This window comes from Girardinichthys multiradiatus, chromosome 13, assembly GCF_021462225.1.
Source record: "Girardinichthys multiradiatus isolate DD_20200921_A chromosome 13, DD_fGirMul_XY1, whole genome shotgun sequence".
NCBI lineage: Eukaryota > Metazoa > Chordata > Actinopteri > Cyprinodontiformes > Goodeidae > Girardinichthys > Girardinichthys multiradiatus.
In genome coordinates, this window is record NC_061806.1 from 38,233,106 (window position 1) to 38,249,433 (window position 16,328).

A 16,328-nucleotide genomic window follows, 5' to 3' on the forward strand; every position below is an offset into this window, starting at 1 on the left:
GCAGTCTATGGGCAAGAGGCAGGGTACACCCTGGACAGGTCGCTAGTCCATCGCAGGGCAACACACACAACCATACACACATTCATTCATACACCTAAGGGCAATTTAGAGTGACCAATTAACCTAACAGGCATGTCTTTGGACTGTGGGAGGAAGCTAGAGTACCCGGTGAGAACCCGCACATGCACGGGGAGAACATGGAAACTCCATGCAGAAAGACCCCCAGCCAGGAATCAAACCCAGGACCTTCTTGCTGCAAGGCAACAGTGCTACCAACTGTGCCACCGTGCAGCCCCCATGAATAATTGATAATTATTAATCAAACCACACTAAATGTCACTGTTTAATCAGCTGCTTCACCAATCGGCGGGGGAACTTATATATTGACCATATATAATTACTATTCTGGTCCAAAAACCTTCACTTAACTAACAAACACTATTCTACACAAAGGGGATAAAAATGACCACCTCACAGTAATAATAAAATAAAATATATGCGCATTGAGTGTCTATGAAGATCAAACCAGCAGTTTTATGGAAACAATTAACAATTGGGTTAACTTGGAAAGAAAAGCCCTCCTGGTGTGCTGATGTCTCGATTTTCAGCGATCAGCTGGTAGACAGTGGGCTGCCCCTTTAGTCACTAGCAGGTGATTGCCCCAAATCTTAAACAAAGGATCATAAAACTCTGAGACGGGAACTCAGTGGAAAAACTCCAGTAATAAAACTGGGACAAAGGAATGGTCAGGTCACGAGGCTCAAACCACAGTTGCTTTGAATGAAAAATCTTTAAAAGTCCAAATTCTAACTCCTTTGTCACTCCTGATATGCTCCAGCTTTAATAGCTCTGATGACATCAGCTTCGGTGTCCATCACTGCAACAAAGTCTGAGGTGCGCATGTCGAACTGCGCATCCCAGACCGTCTCTCCGACCAAAATGGATGACCCCAACACCCCTATAAGACAGTTTGACAACAGTTTGACATAGTGAGTTTACCGTCTATAAATCTAGACCTCTAGACATACATCTTTTTCTTTACCTGCTTTGTTTTTCCAGTGTAATTTATAAGACATAATAAATAGTAACTTGAAGGGGCCAATTAACCCAACAAGCATGTTTTTGGATTGTGGGAGGAGGCAGGAGAACCTATGGAAAACATTTACATGGTAATTAAGAGTTAGTAAATGTCATACAGAAAGGCTCCCCAGACGCATTAGGCAAATTTGTAAAATGCATGTTACTGACAGGATTGTTGCCAAACCTTAAACATACCACCAAATTAACTTGGATGTTCAATGAGAAATAAGGAAGGTTTCAGGCTGACCAAATTCTAGGCTCAAATCCGTATTGAACTGCGTCTTGGCTGCTAATAAACAGGTTAAAGGCAACAGCTGAACAAAGCTGCAGCTGTATAAGCCTGAGAAAGAACTACAAAAGAAAAATAAATAAGATTTGTTGTAACTGCTTGGAAGACTAGAGGTATACCTGTTGGTCAAGGATTTGTATCCAAGTATTAAATATTGCTCATCTAACTGCATTTCAGTCCATCTGTTTCTATTCTTTTGAACACATGCCAATTTTTTTCTGAACCAGTGTTGTAGTGTGCAGCACAGATAAATGAATAATCCTTGCAGTTTCATTACAGAAGTTATATTCTTATTTATCTACCTGGGAGATCACTGAGAAAAATCTGGAATGTCAATTAAACCTGCTGAATGTCATACAACAGTGTAGTTTCAGTCAGAGGCTTTTAAAGCTCTGCTTCACAAACAACTGTCCGTGTCAATAGAATTAAGGAACCACTAATTATATTGCTTTGCTGTTTTTTTATTACTTGCTCATGTTTTTTTTTATTTTACCAAAATTGGTATTCGTGCCTATCTGCGCTCACAGTATGATTTCAGCAAGTATTTGATTTAGTCATAAGAACCTTCTGACTCCACCTGATTGAGTCAACGATGTTGCTGCAGCAAGACTGACCTCACACAGATTTTATGACGCACATTCACCTTAAAAAAAAGTATGAAAAAAACTATGAATGCGGAGGCAGAAGCCAGATCAACAGCAGAGACAGAAATCCATGCTACAGTGAATTAGAGGAGTGCAGCAGAGCTAAGAGCTCCTCACTATGATTTTGGATTTTCTCTTGCAGTACAACTGCCTGAACATATTCTCTGGATATCATCAGTATTGACAACAAGTTTAAAAAGTAAATCAAAAAGCAAACAGCAGGTTAGTCTTAATCTCATTTTCAGATTGACACATATCTTTCATCAGCCTTTGTCCAGTTCATGGGTAAACACAGACTGCAAGAGACTCTGCGTCACTGAGTGAGAACTAACCACTCAGATCGCTGATTGATTCCAATCACTTGTGCACACTAATGCTTCTGATGAGCACCTGTCCATCCACTCGAACCCACACAGGCACGGTCCTCTGGACACACAGCAGACTGCCGGAAGTGACAGCCAAATTGAGAAAAATGCTAATGAAACTGAAAGTAATCACTTTTCATCAATAATCAGGGTGGCTTCTGTGTGTTGGACTTCCCAAAAACTGTGTTGTCACAGTAACTGAGCATGATATTTGGAGAAAATCCCAGCTTTACAAAGTCATGTTGCCATGGTGAGGATTTGTAAGAATAAATCAAATTAATCTAACATGGGTAGTGTGAACTATGAAGACAGCATTCAAAGGACAATCTGTTTGCACAAGATCCAGAATACCAATGAACACAGTCAGAATGCAATGCAAACAAGCTGACATGCTTTACATGCACAAGAAATAAACACAGGTCTTAACTGCACAGAGGCATGAATTCTCCTCACATTACAGCCATGACCTTGGTCTACATGATGCAGTTTGCTTACTAATGTTCTCTAACAAACCTCTGCTGCCTTTACTGAGGAGCTAAGATTAAATTACAACTAAGCTGTTATTCTAGTTATATGTGTCCTTTCTGTGAGTTCTTAACTACTGTAATGCATAAAAATACATTACATACAAAATGATAGTACATGTAGTCTATTTATTAATTATGTAATTTTTCTAAAAACAATTAATTGCAGTGGATTTTATACAGGGGCATTGCATTAATTTTTCAGATTTTTACTTGTAATAACAATTAAATCACATGTATCATTTTCCCTCCACTTCAAAGTGTTATGCTGTCTACTGTTGATCCATAAAATGAAATCCCACAAGTTGATGGTTTTAATGTATGGGGGGGATACTTTTTTAATGTACTCTCAAACTGAGCTTTCCATATTACATTGTTTTATGTTTTTGTATGCATATATTGTTTAATCTCTTGTATATTAGATGTTTAAATTACAATCTCTTCTTAATGTGTGCAGTAAACTCTGCATCTGATATGCAAAAAACACCATTTATTAATTTTTCTTTAGAGTTGTAGATAAAAATTTGGCAGTAATAGGTTAAAAGTACAAAATGCTGCTAAATACAATGTGATTGATTTGTATCGCTAATAATAACCCAATACGACTGGTAAGTGAGCACAGAAATTAAAGCATCTTGCATCTTGGATCATTGTATGTAGGAAATGGCTACTTACGTATATTTATATATTGTATTTAAAGATTGTTTTTAATTGCATTAAAAATATGTATTATTACTTATCAGTCTCAAATATTATGAAAATCTATCTGGAGAGTGATTCTTTTACTAAATCATTGAGCTAACTGCAGCTAATTCTCATTTCAGCTGAAATAAAATTATTATATTGGAACTAGTCAGTTATAGAAATACAATTATCTTGTTAGTAAACTTACCAAAATGTAATTAACTATGCAAAGAAACATAACATAAGAACAACAAAGAAACATGTAATCTAAGTACTAAAAGATGAATTATTAAGGAGTTATTAATTCATAATATTAATTTGGAGTTCTGAATACCTGGCCTAATTTTATGGGAAGTTATAAGAAAAAAGAGGGGGAATCAATTTCAAGTGAGCCACCTTTGGTCCATTATTATCCAGCCATTCAGAACCACAGCAATAAACTAAGTAAAGCCTTATTTTGTGGTATGGGAACCGACTTTGGACCTCAGCAGGTCATTTCTTGATGCACAGCTGCTGTTTGGCAGGGAAGGTCACCTTCAGACTGGCCGGAGGTCTCTCTCTTAATCTCTCTGTGGTTGAAACTTGGACTTTGAACTGTGAATTGTAAACAATTCCTAAAACAATATCTCTACCGTAGAAACATGCATGCAAACTCAAAAAATTAGCCTGCTGGAAGTTTAAAGAGTAAGATGGCAAAAAAAAAAAACAACTGGATTTTAACCAAGTGGATCAGTCTTGATCAAGTTGATTGGCCTCACTGCTTTGATGGTACTGGTGTTGATCTGCAACATTCTCCATCGGTCTGACTCTCTTTATCCTCTGACTCACCATTAAGGTAGCACACAGAAGTTTCCCTTTTGTGATGTCATCAGGCAATGATTAGGCATTGATTCTTTGTTAGCACCAGAAAATAACCAAAGTAAAGATCTAAATGCAGTAAGACATATGCCTTCTGAGTTGACATATGAGCCATCAAGTCTAAAATAATGCAAATTTGCTGTTAACACAACCATAATTAGTATGTGATTGCAAAATTAATTGTATGCAGAAGATCAGAGGTGAATATTTTGTTTTTCTCCTGCAAAATGTCTCTTCCAAATTATTTCTTCTGTAGGTCGGACTGTAAATTGTAATAACTTGCATGGTCAGCAGATATTCATGCATAAAAATATGCGGCTCCTGATAGATGCATGCTAAAACACGATGTGCAAAATAAAACAACTGTATTCCTCTAACTAGGTGAATTGCAATAAGAAAAATGAAAAAACTAATCAAAATCAGTTTAACCGGAAGCTGCATGGGTTTGAAAAACTCAAACAATGAGTGCAGAGAGTCTCTCTGTAGTAATTACAATGTCTTGCAGTGGCCATCAGTGTCTGGTGTAGCCTCAGCTTCCGGTAGCAGCTCAATGCAGAATACTAATGCAGCAATTAGTGTAACCCAGCAACAGGAAGTTGGCTGCCCTTGAGGGTATACAGGAGAATGGCCGTGAATACATCACTCTGATACTGACAGGCTCTAGTGGATGCTGTCAGGTGGCCGAAACTCTGCTCAGACTTGAGAGGAAGTCTGGAGCAGCAGAGGGTTACACAAACTGACATAAACAAGGCAAGGATTACAGGTCCATGTCGAGGTCAAGTGCCAGATGATCATTAGAGGCTGTGCTCATGATATTAGAGCAGAAAAATACTTCTCAATGATCCTACATCTATTAAAATTTTAAATTAAAAAATTTACAAGAACAGTTAATACGTAGAAATGTATGCAGCTATGAGTAGCATCTGTGGGTAATTTATATAACACAATGAAACCACTGAGAATTTGCAAATAAATTGAGATAAAGTGTTCTGCATTAACAAAGTATTGGGAAGAGAAAATAACAGAGAAGACCATGCATGTTTATTGCAGGACAGAGCAGCAAGATGACATTAGATCAATAGCAAGAAACTACTCGTTTCTTGCTATCACAGAGTTGTAACAATTATAACAGAAGTGCATGCTTTAAGCATCTGTGTGGGAAAAGGATTCCGTAGTGAGTGCAGGTTGTTTTCAAACTTTTAAAACCGTCTTCTTTGTAGTCCATATTATCAATGCAGTAGTGTCACCTGCACATTCATGCTATAAATATCATGTTCAAATCAAATACTTTTTTAATTGTTGAATTTAAATAAATTCCTAAATATTGCATAGCTTTTTTCTATTTTTACAACGTGGATGTCATGCTGGGCAAAACTCCATCAGAAGAAGACCATAATGTCACACACATGGTCACAGCCCGTTAAACAGCATGTGGCATAAAAATGATGACTGACGTCATGACACCACCAGCATCGGTAGCTTCGAATAATAAATGTTTCCATAATCTGGGTAAATTATCACACAAATATCTGAAACATGAATGTAAATAAAGATGTAACAGCTTGTATGTTTTTAAACCTGATTAGGCCTTTGCCACTGCAACCTTGGAGGTTTTTGGCTGAAGAATTTATCTGCAACATAATTGGCTGATAAAATATGCAGTCAGAAATAATGATATACACACAGGCTTTTAAAGGGTCAGTAGGTATCTTAATAAGCTTGTTCTTTTCACATTTACAGTGCCTTGCAAAAGATGTCCACATTTTGTCCCTTTGTAACCACAAACATCTATCTTAGCATGTATCTTCCTCTTATTTAATGTATCTTCATCTGTGTATTTATGTAATGACAACCACAAAGTAGTGCATAATTGTAAAGTAGAAAGAACATGATGTGTGGGTTCAAATTCTTTTACAAGTTATAACCTAAAATGTGTGGTATCTGTGTTCTGTTGTGCTCTTTCCATCTTCAGATGGTGAACTGACAGAGTTCTGTAAGGTGTTCAATGCTTGGAATATTAATTTATAACCCAACCCTGCTTTAAACGTCTACACAACTTTATCCCTCATCTGTCTTCTGTGTTCCCTGTGTTGGAATAATTGTATATAGATTTATCTTATATTTTTTCCTTTTCTATTAACTTTACAATCTTTCATGCTGTATGTGTGAGTAAGGATGTGATGAGTTTGTCTGCAGGCAAGAATCAAAGGTGAAGCTGAGAAGGAAGCAGTCACAGATGAGGGTGTCATAAAGAGGGTGGCTGATTGTGCTGAACAGAACACACACTGATCTTAAGATGGGGGAGTCTGTGGAAGTGTGTTGTTACAAGATAATGGTGTATATGACCTGTTTCCGTTGCAGCTGTTTTTCCCATCCTTTAGAGAGCAACGTTTGTAACTAGGGAACCCCCAAAGATAATGAAAAGAGAGGTGCGGACAGATGGTTTTCAGAGCGGTAGGAGATTTGTAACTGAAAGCACATCTCTGTCCGTTCTCGCAGCGAGTAAAATAACAAATTCTTTGTCTTTCTCTTCTTTTTGTGATGATTATAAGTATTTTAGGTTGTTTGAACCTGACACCCTGGCCTTCAGGTGTCATATTGTGTAGAGGTAAAACCCAAATGCAGAGCGTAGTGGAATAAATTGAAAAGGTTTAATAATAAATGAACTTATAGAGAGACCAGGCACTGAAAGATTGGCAGGTGTCAGACATGGACAAGAAGTTATCAGAATCAGGGAGTCGACGGACATGGAGCAAGCAGCAAACAGGAGAAATCAGTGGAGAACAATGAAAACTAGAGGGTATAAATGATGAGGTAGGTTGGAGAATGGACCGATGAACAATAGGAGTAAATCAGGGGGAGTCAGGAGCAGCTGGTGAAAGAGAAAATGCAGGCAGCTGAAGGAGAGAGGCTGGGTAGCTCAGAATTCAGGGGAATAACAAAACATCTACTCGTACTCGTCGTCTTCCGCTTTATCCAGGACCGGGTCACAGGGGCAACAGACTCAGCAGAGATGCCCAGACGTCCTTCTCCCCAGACACCTCCTCCAGCTCGTCCCAGGCCAGCCGAGAGACATAGTCCCTCCAGCGTGTCTTGGGCCATCCCCTGGGCCTCCTCCCGGTGGGACATAACTGGAACACTTCCAGAGGAAGGTGTCCAGGTGGCATCCGATATAGATGCCCAAGCCACCTCAACTGGGGCCAGCAGGACCACGTCATCCGCAAAGAGAAGAAACTAATCCACTGGTCCCCAAACCAGACCCCCTCCGGCCCTTGGCTGCATCTAGAAATCTTGTCAATAAAGGTTATGAACAGGACCGGTGACAAAGGGGAGCCCTGCCGGAGTCCAACATGCACCGGGAACAAGTCCGACTTAGTGGACCAAACTCCTGCTTCGCTTGTACAGAGACCGGATGGCCCCTAATAAAGGACCCCCAATTCCATACTCCTGGAACACCCCCCACAGGGCACCATGAGGGACACAGTCGAATGCCTTCTGCAGGTCCACAAAACACATGTGGACTGGTTGGGCAAACTCCTATGAACCCTCGAGAACCCTGTAGAGGGTCCCTGCGCCTTTGGGTTGGGGACAGGTCTCTGAATGTCATTTCGGCCTACGGGCCGGGCAGTAGTGCGGAGTACCCAGCCTTCTTGGCGTCCCTGTCGGGGGTGCTGGATAGTGCCCCTCCCGGGGACTCCATTATTCTGCTGGAGGACTTCAACGCCCACATGGGAAACGACAGTGCCCCCTTGAGAGGCATGATCGGGAGGAATGGCCTCCCCGATCTGAATCCGAGTGGTGTTTCATTATTGCACTAGGCAGCAGGTCAATAATCGACTTTGTTGTCATATCATCAGACCTTCGGCTGCATATTTTGGACACTCGGTGAAGAGAGGTGCTGAACTGTCCACTGATCACCACCTGGTGGTGAGTTGGATCCCTGGTGGAAACAGAGGCTGGGGACTCAGGGTTAGACTCTTTCATCACCCAGGCTGAAGTCACCGAGGTGGTTGAAAAGCTCCACGGTGGCAGGGCTTCGGGGGTAGATGAGTACTCAGACTTGAGGTCCTGAGTACCTCAAGTCTGTTGTAGGGCTGTCGTGGTTGACATGCCTCTTCAACTTTGTGTGGCGGTTGGGGACAGTGTCTCTGGACTAGCAGACTGGGGTGGTGGTCCCCCTTCATAAGAAGGGTGACCGGAGAGTGTGTTCCAACTACAGGGGAATCACACTTCTCAGCCTCCCTGGTAAGGCCTACACCAGGGTATTGGAGTGGAGAGTCCGGCCGATAGTCGAACCTCGGCTTCAGGAGCAGCAGTGTGGTTTTCATCCCAGCCGTGGAACACTGGCCCAGCTCTATACCCTAACAAAACATCTAAATACACAGAAATAAGTAAACAATGGAACTAACTGAAAAACATAAACAAGGAGGAACCAGTTCCACATGGAATACAAACTAGAAACATCGAACACAGGAACCCAAGAATGAATGATGAACCCAATCAACCTGAATTAACTGAAATAATAGAAACTGAAGAACATAAGTAGAGAAAACAGACGATGAACTCAAACCCAGAACATGACACAGGCAGATCGTGACATCAGGATGCTGTTTTCTCACTAATGTTCTCCAGCAAACCTCTGAGGCTTTCACAGAACAGCTGAATTTATACTGTGATTAAATAACATACGCAAGGTCTCTATTTATTAATTAGGTGACTTCTGAAGGCAGAGTGTCATTTTGTTTGCAATAAATCTGACCCACATACAGAGAACACTCCGGAGAACATAATATGTAAAGGATTGTGACAAACGAGTTACTGGAGACCACTGGCTTTATCTGAGATACGTGGAATGTAGGATGTATGCGAAGACTAGCAGGTAACCGAAGGTGAACAGCAGAGGGACTAATCACAGTCTCAATCTCATAGGGACCGATGAAACGAGGCGAAAGCTTCCTAGACATGGATTTAAGGGGTATATCACGTGCTGACAACCATACCTTCTGTCCAGGCTGGTATTCAAGTGCAGGCCTGCATTTCCGGTCAGCGAAACGTTTGTTTTGGTCAGCAGTGCGGTGCAAGGTTTGGATAGTCGAGTTCCAGATGGATCTGCAGCGGCGGACGTGTTGGTGGACTGATGAAACCGTGATATCCTTTTCGTCGGCAACAAACAGGGCTGGCTGATAACCAAGGGAAGCTTCAAATGGTGAACGTCCAGTAGCTGAAGAAACGTGTGAATTTAATGCATATTCAACCCAAGGTAGGTATGAGCACCAATCTGAGGGGTTTGTGGAACATAGATGTGGTTTGGCGGTCCATTGCCAGGGTCAGGTTCTTGTTGTTGGGCCCTAAGAACAGTGTCCTCCATCTCCCACCTGAGTGCTCCAATCGTCCAACTGGGTGGCAGGATGGGAGCTGGTTCCTTCACGGAATCATCAGTGGCAAACTGTCTGGAGAGGGCATCCGGCTTATTGTTCTTAGGTCCAGGTCTGAAAGAAATGTATAAGTTAAAACGAGAGAAAAATAAAGACCACCGAGACTGGCGTCGGTTCATCACACCTCCTCCTCCATGCTTCACGGTGGGAACCAGGCATGTAGAGTCCATCCGTTCACCTCTTCTGCACCGCACAAAGACACGGTGGACGGAACCAAAGATCTCAAACTTGGACTCATCAGACCAAAGCACAGATTTCCACTGGTCTAATGTCCATTCCTTGTGTTCTTTAGCCCAAATAAGTCTTTTCTGCTTGTTGCCTGTCCTCAGCAGTGGTTTCCTAGCAGCTATTTTACCATGAAGGCTTGATTCACACAGTCTCCTCTTAACAGTTGTTCTAGAGATGTGTCTGCTGCTAGAACTCTGTGTGGCATTGACCTGTTCTCTAATCTGAGCTGCTGTTAACCTGCGATTTCTGAGGCTGGTGACTCGAATGAACTTATCGTCCGCAGCAGGTTAACAGCAGTCTTCCTTTCCTGGGCCGGTCCTCATGTGAGCCAGTTTCTTTGTAGCGCTTGATGGTTTTTGCGACTGCACTTGGGGACACTTTCAAAGTTTTCCCAATTGTACGGACTGACTGACCTTCATTTCTTAAAGTAATGATGGCCACTCGTTTTTCTTTACTTAGCAGCTTTTTTCTTGCCATAATACAAATTCTAACAGTCTATTCAGTAGGACTATCAGCTGTGTACTGTATCCACCTCCTGCACAACACAACTGATGGTCCCAACCCCATTTATAAGGCTTGAAATCCCACTTATTAAACCTGACAGGGCACACCTGTGAAGTGAAAACCATTTCAGGTGACTACCTCTTGAAGCTGATCAACAGAATGCCAAGAGTGTGCGGAGCAGTAATCAAGGCAAAAGGTGGCTACTTTGAAGAACCTAGAATATAAGACATATTTTCAGTTGTTTCACACTTTTTTGTTCAGTATATAATTTCACATGTGTTAATTCATAGTTTTGATGCCTTCAGTGTAAACTACAATATTCATAGTCATACAAATAAAGACAACCCTTTCAATGAAAAGGTGTGTCTAAACTTTTGGTGTGTACTGTAGTTCTCCATAGATTTTTGCTCTGGACGGGAGATGTTATAAAGTCTGCTAGTGGGCAGAGGCGACCCGGCAAGAAGGTTGATTGTGCAATCATAGGGTCTGTGAGGTGGTAGGGACAGAGCCTTGTTTTTTACTAAAGACTCCCTTAAGATCATGGTATTCAAGGGGCACAGGAGTAAGATCAATTACCTCGTCCTCTTTCTTGGCCTGTTGAGGTTGACTAGGGGAAAAGGCGGATTGGAGACCAGATGAGTGACAGTTTGTGGACCAGGACTCAATACAACACGTAGACCAATCTAAATGTGGATTATGTTCTTGCCACCAGGGGAAACCAGACTAATGAGCCTTGAGATACAGGAAACACAAAAAAAAGATATCTTCTCTCAATGATTGCCTGACAATAAAAGTTCTACTGGTTTGATTCGTTGAGTTATTTGCTGCAACTTCTTACCGTCTAGAGCAAGAACAGAATGTGGGGAATCAAGTAATTCAACTTCTATACCTGCCTGATTTACCAACTCTGAATCTATTCAATTCTGTTCGCAGCCAGAATCTATCAATGCCGATAAGGTCATGGTATGCTGGTTTACTATGATAGTAGCAGTTAAGCTAAATCTGGGGGCTTTACAAATCTGAGCATGGTCAACCAACCCCCCCTTCAAAGCCGGCAGACCCTGTCTTTTAATGGCCCGGGGCAGACAGGACAAGTTGCTACATGCTACAAAATGATCAGAAGAGCCACAGTAAAAACACTGCTTGGATAATCTGCGTCTCTGTCTCTCTTCTGAAGAAAGACGAGTGTGTCCCACCAGCATGGGTTCCGGTTCAGGAACTGGTTGCCGAGGTGGACACGGAACATAGGGTGGAAAATTACTCTTTAGCTGAGGTTTGTAATTGGACCTTTCTGCTCTGGCTCTCCTTCTCTCTCTGATGCTGTTGTCAACTCTGGTAGCCAAGGAAATAACTTCATCTAAGGTAGGAGGTTCATCAATCATGGCTAACTCATCCTTTAGTGAATCATCTAATGCGTGCAAAAAGGTAGTTTTTAAAGCCCCCCCCAATTGCCCACCTCACCAGAAAACCTTTCAGGATTAGGGGAAGTGATGTCACGAGAATGAGGTAGCTGTTGGGATAACTGTAATGTAGTAACGCCATCTACAGGTGTAGTGGACTGAGTACCTAAGGTCTGTTGCAACATGGAGGCAATCTGCTCTAGCTGTTGGTTAGTCTGGCGTTGTTGCTCTGAAAGGGAACGGAGAGAAGAGTCATGAAAGTGGATTTCATTAGCATGTTCAGAGAGAGTTCTACGGAGTGCTTCTGCTGGGTCTTCTTGGCCAGAGTGTTCTGTCATTTTGTTTGCAATAGATCTGACCCACATACAGAGAACACTCTGGAGAACAGAATATGTAAAGGATTGTGACAAAGATAATCAGGAACGTAACAGATGATTCTCCAACTGTATGGGAAGAAGGGAAGAGCACTGGTGAAAAACAGGGAACTGAATAATGTCGAACTAAGAACAAGGAATTAATGCAAACAAGAGAACAGCTTACTAAATAGGTGTGGTCAGGTCGCCAGGGGAAGAGGCATTCACCATCCAGATTTGTAGAAGGTTCTTTAGGTGATGTTCAGCGTGAGCTCTAGCAAAACAGGAATGAGTTCAGTGTGCAGATGCTTACGTTGGAGGGTGGACAGGGTACGCTTGCGGCTTGGTCCAGGAGGCGAAGGTAGCAGGAAAATGCCAGCTAGATGCGAATCCAAACGAAGACAGTAGATAGGAAATGAAATCCTCAGAACGTAGATAGCCTTGATCATCCAGAAAGACTTCCGGACACGTAGTCAGTATTCAGTGACATAAACCCAGGGTTCAGGTTTACTTAGCCACTGTGGGCAAAACACTCTGGCATTGAAGTGCTGGCAGGCTCCTGCTTAAGTACTCCTCAAAGTAATCAGTAGAATAAGTTGCACCTGTCACCCAGCACACCTGAGAACTCCAGCACCGTCTGAAAACACTGAACACATGTAGCAAGCACAAAACACAAACACAAACACAACCCAGATCCTGACACAGAGGGTTGTGTAGGATATTATTTAGGGTTATCAGAGGAAAGGGGGCTGATTACAAATGCGTGTCACTGTATTCATTTGTAAAAGTTTTGAAAATCTTTCATCATTGTCCTACCACTTCACAATTACACACCACTTCACAAATATATAAGAAATAATACAGTTTAAGAGGTATCACTTCTTTTGCAAAGAACTTCAACCAATTTTTAAACAATATAACAATTATTACATGTGTTATATAAATCTGAGTTTCCTGATTTTTGTTTGAAATATGGAGCTTCAAATCCATGATTCTGTCTGATCATGTTATGCTACATCTACATGTTTTTTATAAGGATGCACAGATAAGAGTTGTCTTACTGAGCTGATTACCAGCTTCGTGATACTTCCTGAGAACTAGGTTATTAGAGTAGGTTAAGGTGGAGGCTGGGGACCAGTGTTAGAAGGGTCATTCTCCAATTAGTAAATTAAGGGATTGATCTGCAGCCCCTGCTACTTGTCCAAAAGTTCTTGGCAAAATGCTGAAATTCCTCATTGCTGTCAATACGTTTATCAGTCTGTGACTGAAAAGTACCATGCCCTTTATCATCTTTATCACTTGTTCGCATATTCTAAACTTTTAATGTTTGTTATTTCAAATTTTTTGTGAAAGCCCAACAAAATGTAACGCATAACTGATGTGGCCTGAAAATGATAAATTATTTCCAATTTGTTTGACAAATACAAGTCTGAAAAATGAAAATATGGTGTGTATTTTATATGCACATACATGTACATATGTTTGGTACAGTTGTACTACTGAAAGGTGAACCTCATTTGCAGCTTCTATTGGATTCTCTTCCAAGATTGTATTAAGCTCCTTTCATCTTTTTCCAAACCAAAGCATTTGCATGTGGGCCAAACTGTTCCACTTTGGTCTCAGCTTACCAAAGCAAAATGGTACTTCTAATGGCTTGCCTTCAACATCTGCTTTGTTTTTGCAATTTTTCAAAATGACACCAAAATGACACAATAAAAAGTAGAAACATATGAGCACTTTTGCTTGGCACTTTATTTGTTTGATATTATACAAGTCTTTGATCTTCTGCTTTTGTTCTCAAGATGCCTCAATGTTGCACCTTTTTAAATACTTTTTCTGCCCGGTGAAGATTTAGGTTTAGGGGCAGTGATGTCAGCAGTGTGGTCATTTGATAGAACGTCAGTCTGCCACAGAGAGTCATCAGACAATTTAAGTCAAAAATCTCCATTTTCACCTGCAGTGATCTGATTTAAGATGAGATTTAACTGAGGCTTCCCATTTGTATATGCATAACTTACTGCATTGCTGCATTGCTCCCTGATGATTGAATGGCCCCATAAATCATTATGAAAGCATCATAAAACAGATAATTTTGCCCTATTAATGAAATATTAAATATCCAGTTTAGCTTGGCTGCCTTTTTCTCTTCTTAAATACCTCACTTAAAAGTAGTTAGAGGGTAAATTATTTTTGTCGCTGTTAAATTAACAGAAATGTTTGATTGATTTACACTATAGGTCTGAAACTGGGCAACAATCCAAATATTGAACCGCGGTTTTTCAGTTACATAGCATGTAGTTACCTCTAAGTTTGAGAGATGGAGTTGAGTGGACTTAAATTAAATAGAAGTCCATTAGGAACAATACTTCAGACCACAAGCAGAAGTTTTCTGATGGATTATTTTCCTAACTGAACTGAATGGCACCATTTCTGACTCTTCAGAGTGATTCAGGTCTACCTGGATGACTCTTCTCTTGCAGCACAATCTGAGTTGGACTCTACACGTTTGACATCCTGATAACCCTGTAGCTATAGAAATACATCCTCAAACTCCAACTTGATAAATACAACACACTTTGAGCACGATACAGCCCTTTTATATAAGTGTAGATTTTTTGCTTGACTCGCTTTTGGCAGAGGCCTTACACCCATTATCCAAGCAATGACTGACAGCAAAATGATGGAGGCAGCACGCTTCGTAAACACAGTGAAGCTTTTATTTTTTCTGAATGAGTAGTCAAACCCACTGACAGCACTGACATGTCAGAGTCAGTGCCTCCATTCATGTTTTGTTTCTTAGTTTGTGAGAAGGAGGAGCTCAAAGAAAAAAGAGGGGGGTTACTAGTTGTCATGCCACACACCACCAACGCATCTGCTGCTCAATCCAAGCCTTATTTTTGCTTCAGTGGGATGAAACTAAACATATTTATCAGCATATTACTTCTTAAGTGAAAGCATGGGAGTTGATAATGTGAACTGACACACAAAAAATACATATTTACTCACTTTTGTAAAAATATATTTTTACCATATTAATGCATAGACAGTTGAAACCAAGTATTTTCAAACACAGTATAAAATGACACATAATCTTTTGTTTCTATTTACTAAATCCCAGAATAACGAGGAAGCTACTTCATTATTTTGTTTAGCTTTGAGGTTTACATACATTTCCTTTAAATTTCATATAATTTTCTTTTAAACCATATAAATTGGATCAGATGTTTTTGAATCTTTTCTCTTCTCAGATTCCTTTGCTAAAATTTTGGCCTGTTCCTCCTGACAGAAGGGGTGTAACAGAGTCAGGTTTGTGGTTATCCTTGCTCGAAGACAACTTTTCCGTATTGCAAACAGATTTTTTAGGAGACTGAGATCAGGACTTTGTCATGGCCACTCCACATTGACTTTGTTGCCTCTAAACCAATTTTAAACAACTTTTTGATGTTTCTTTTGGAACAATTGCTTCCTCTTTGCTAAGTGGCCTTTCAGTTCTTGATAGTATCGGACTTGTGCCACGGTGGATTATGATACTTTCTTGCCAGCTTCAGCTAGCCTCTTACAAGGTGTTTTGTTGTTTTTCCAGGGTAGTTATACACATTTAGCAACATCGTGGGGAGACGGGACCCGGCTGTTTCCTACACAGTATGATGGTAGCAACTTCAGGCATCTAAAAATCGTACCATTAACTAGACTTGTGGAGGTCCACAGTTACACAAAGAAGCAGTGCTGCATTAATATAAGATGCTCACCAAGCTTCTGTGTGTTGTCTTTTTATACAGTGTAGTTAAATCTGGTTTTATTGTTTTGGACAGCAGGTTTCAACTATAAATGCTAAGTTCAGTCCCATAGATGTTTAACCATTAACTCTACAGCCCTGCAAACTCTGGTCATCAGGCTTGTGACACATTGAACATTTTGAAGGAAGATTTCTGAACTGAGATTAAAAGGGATGATAAGATTATGA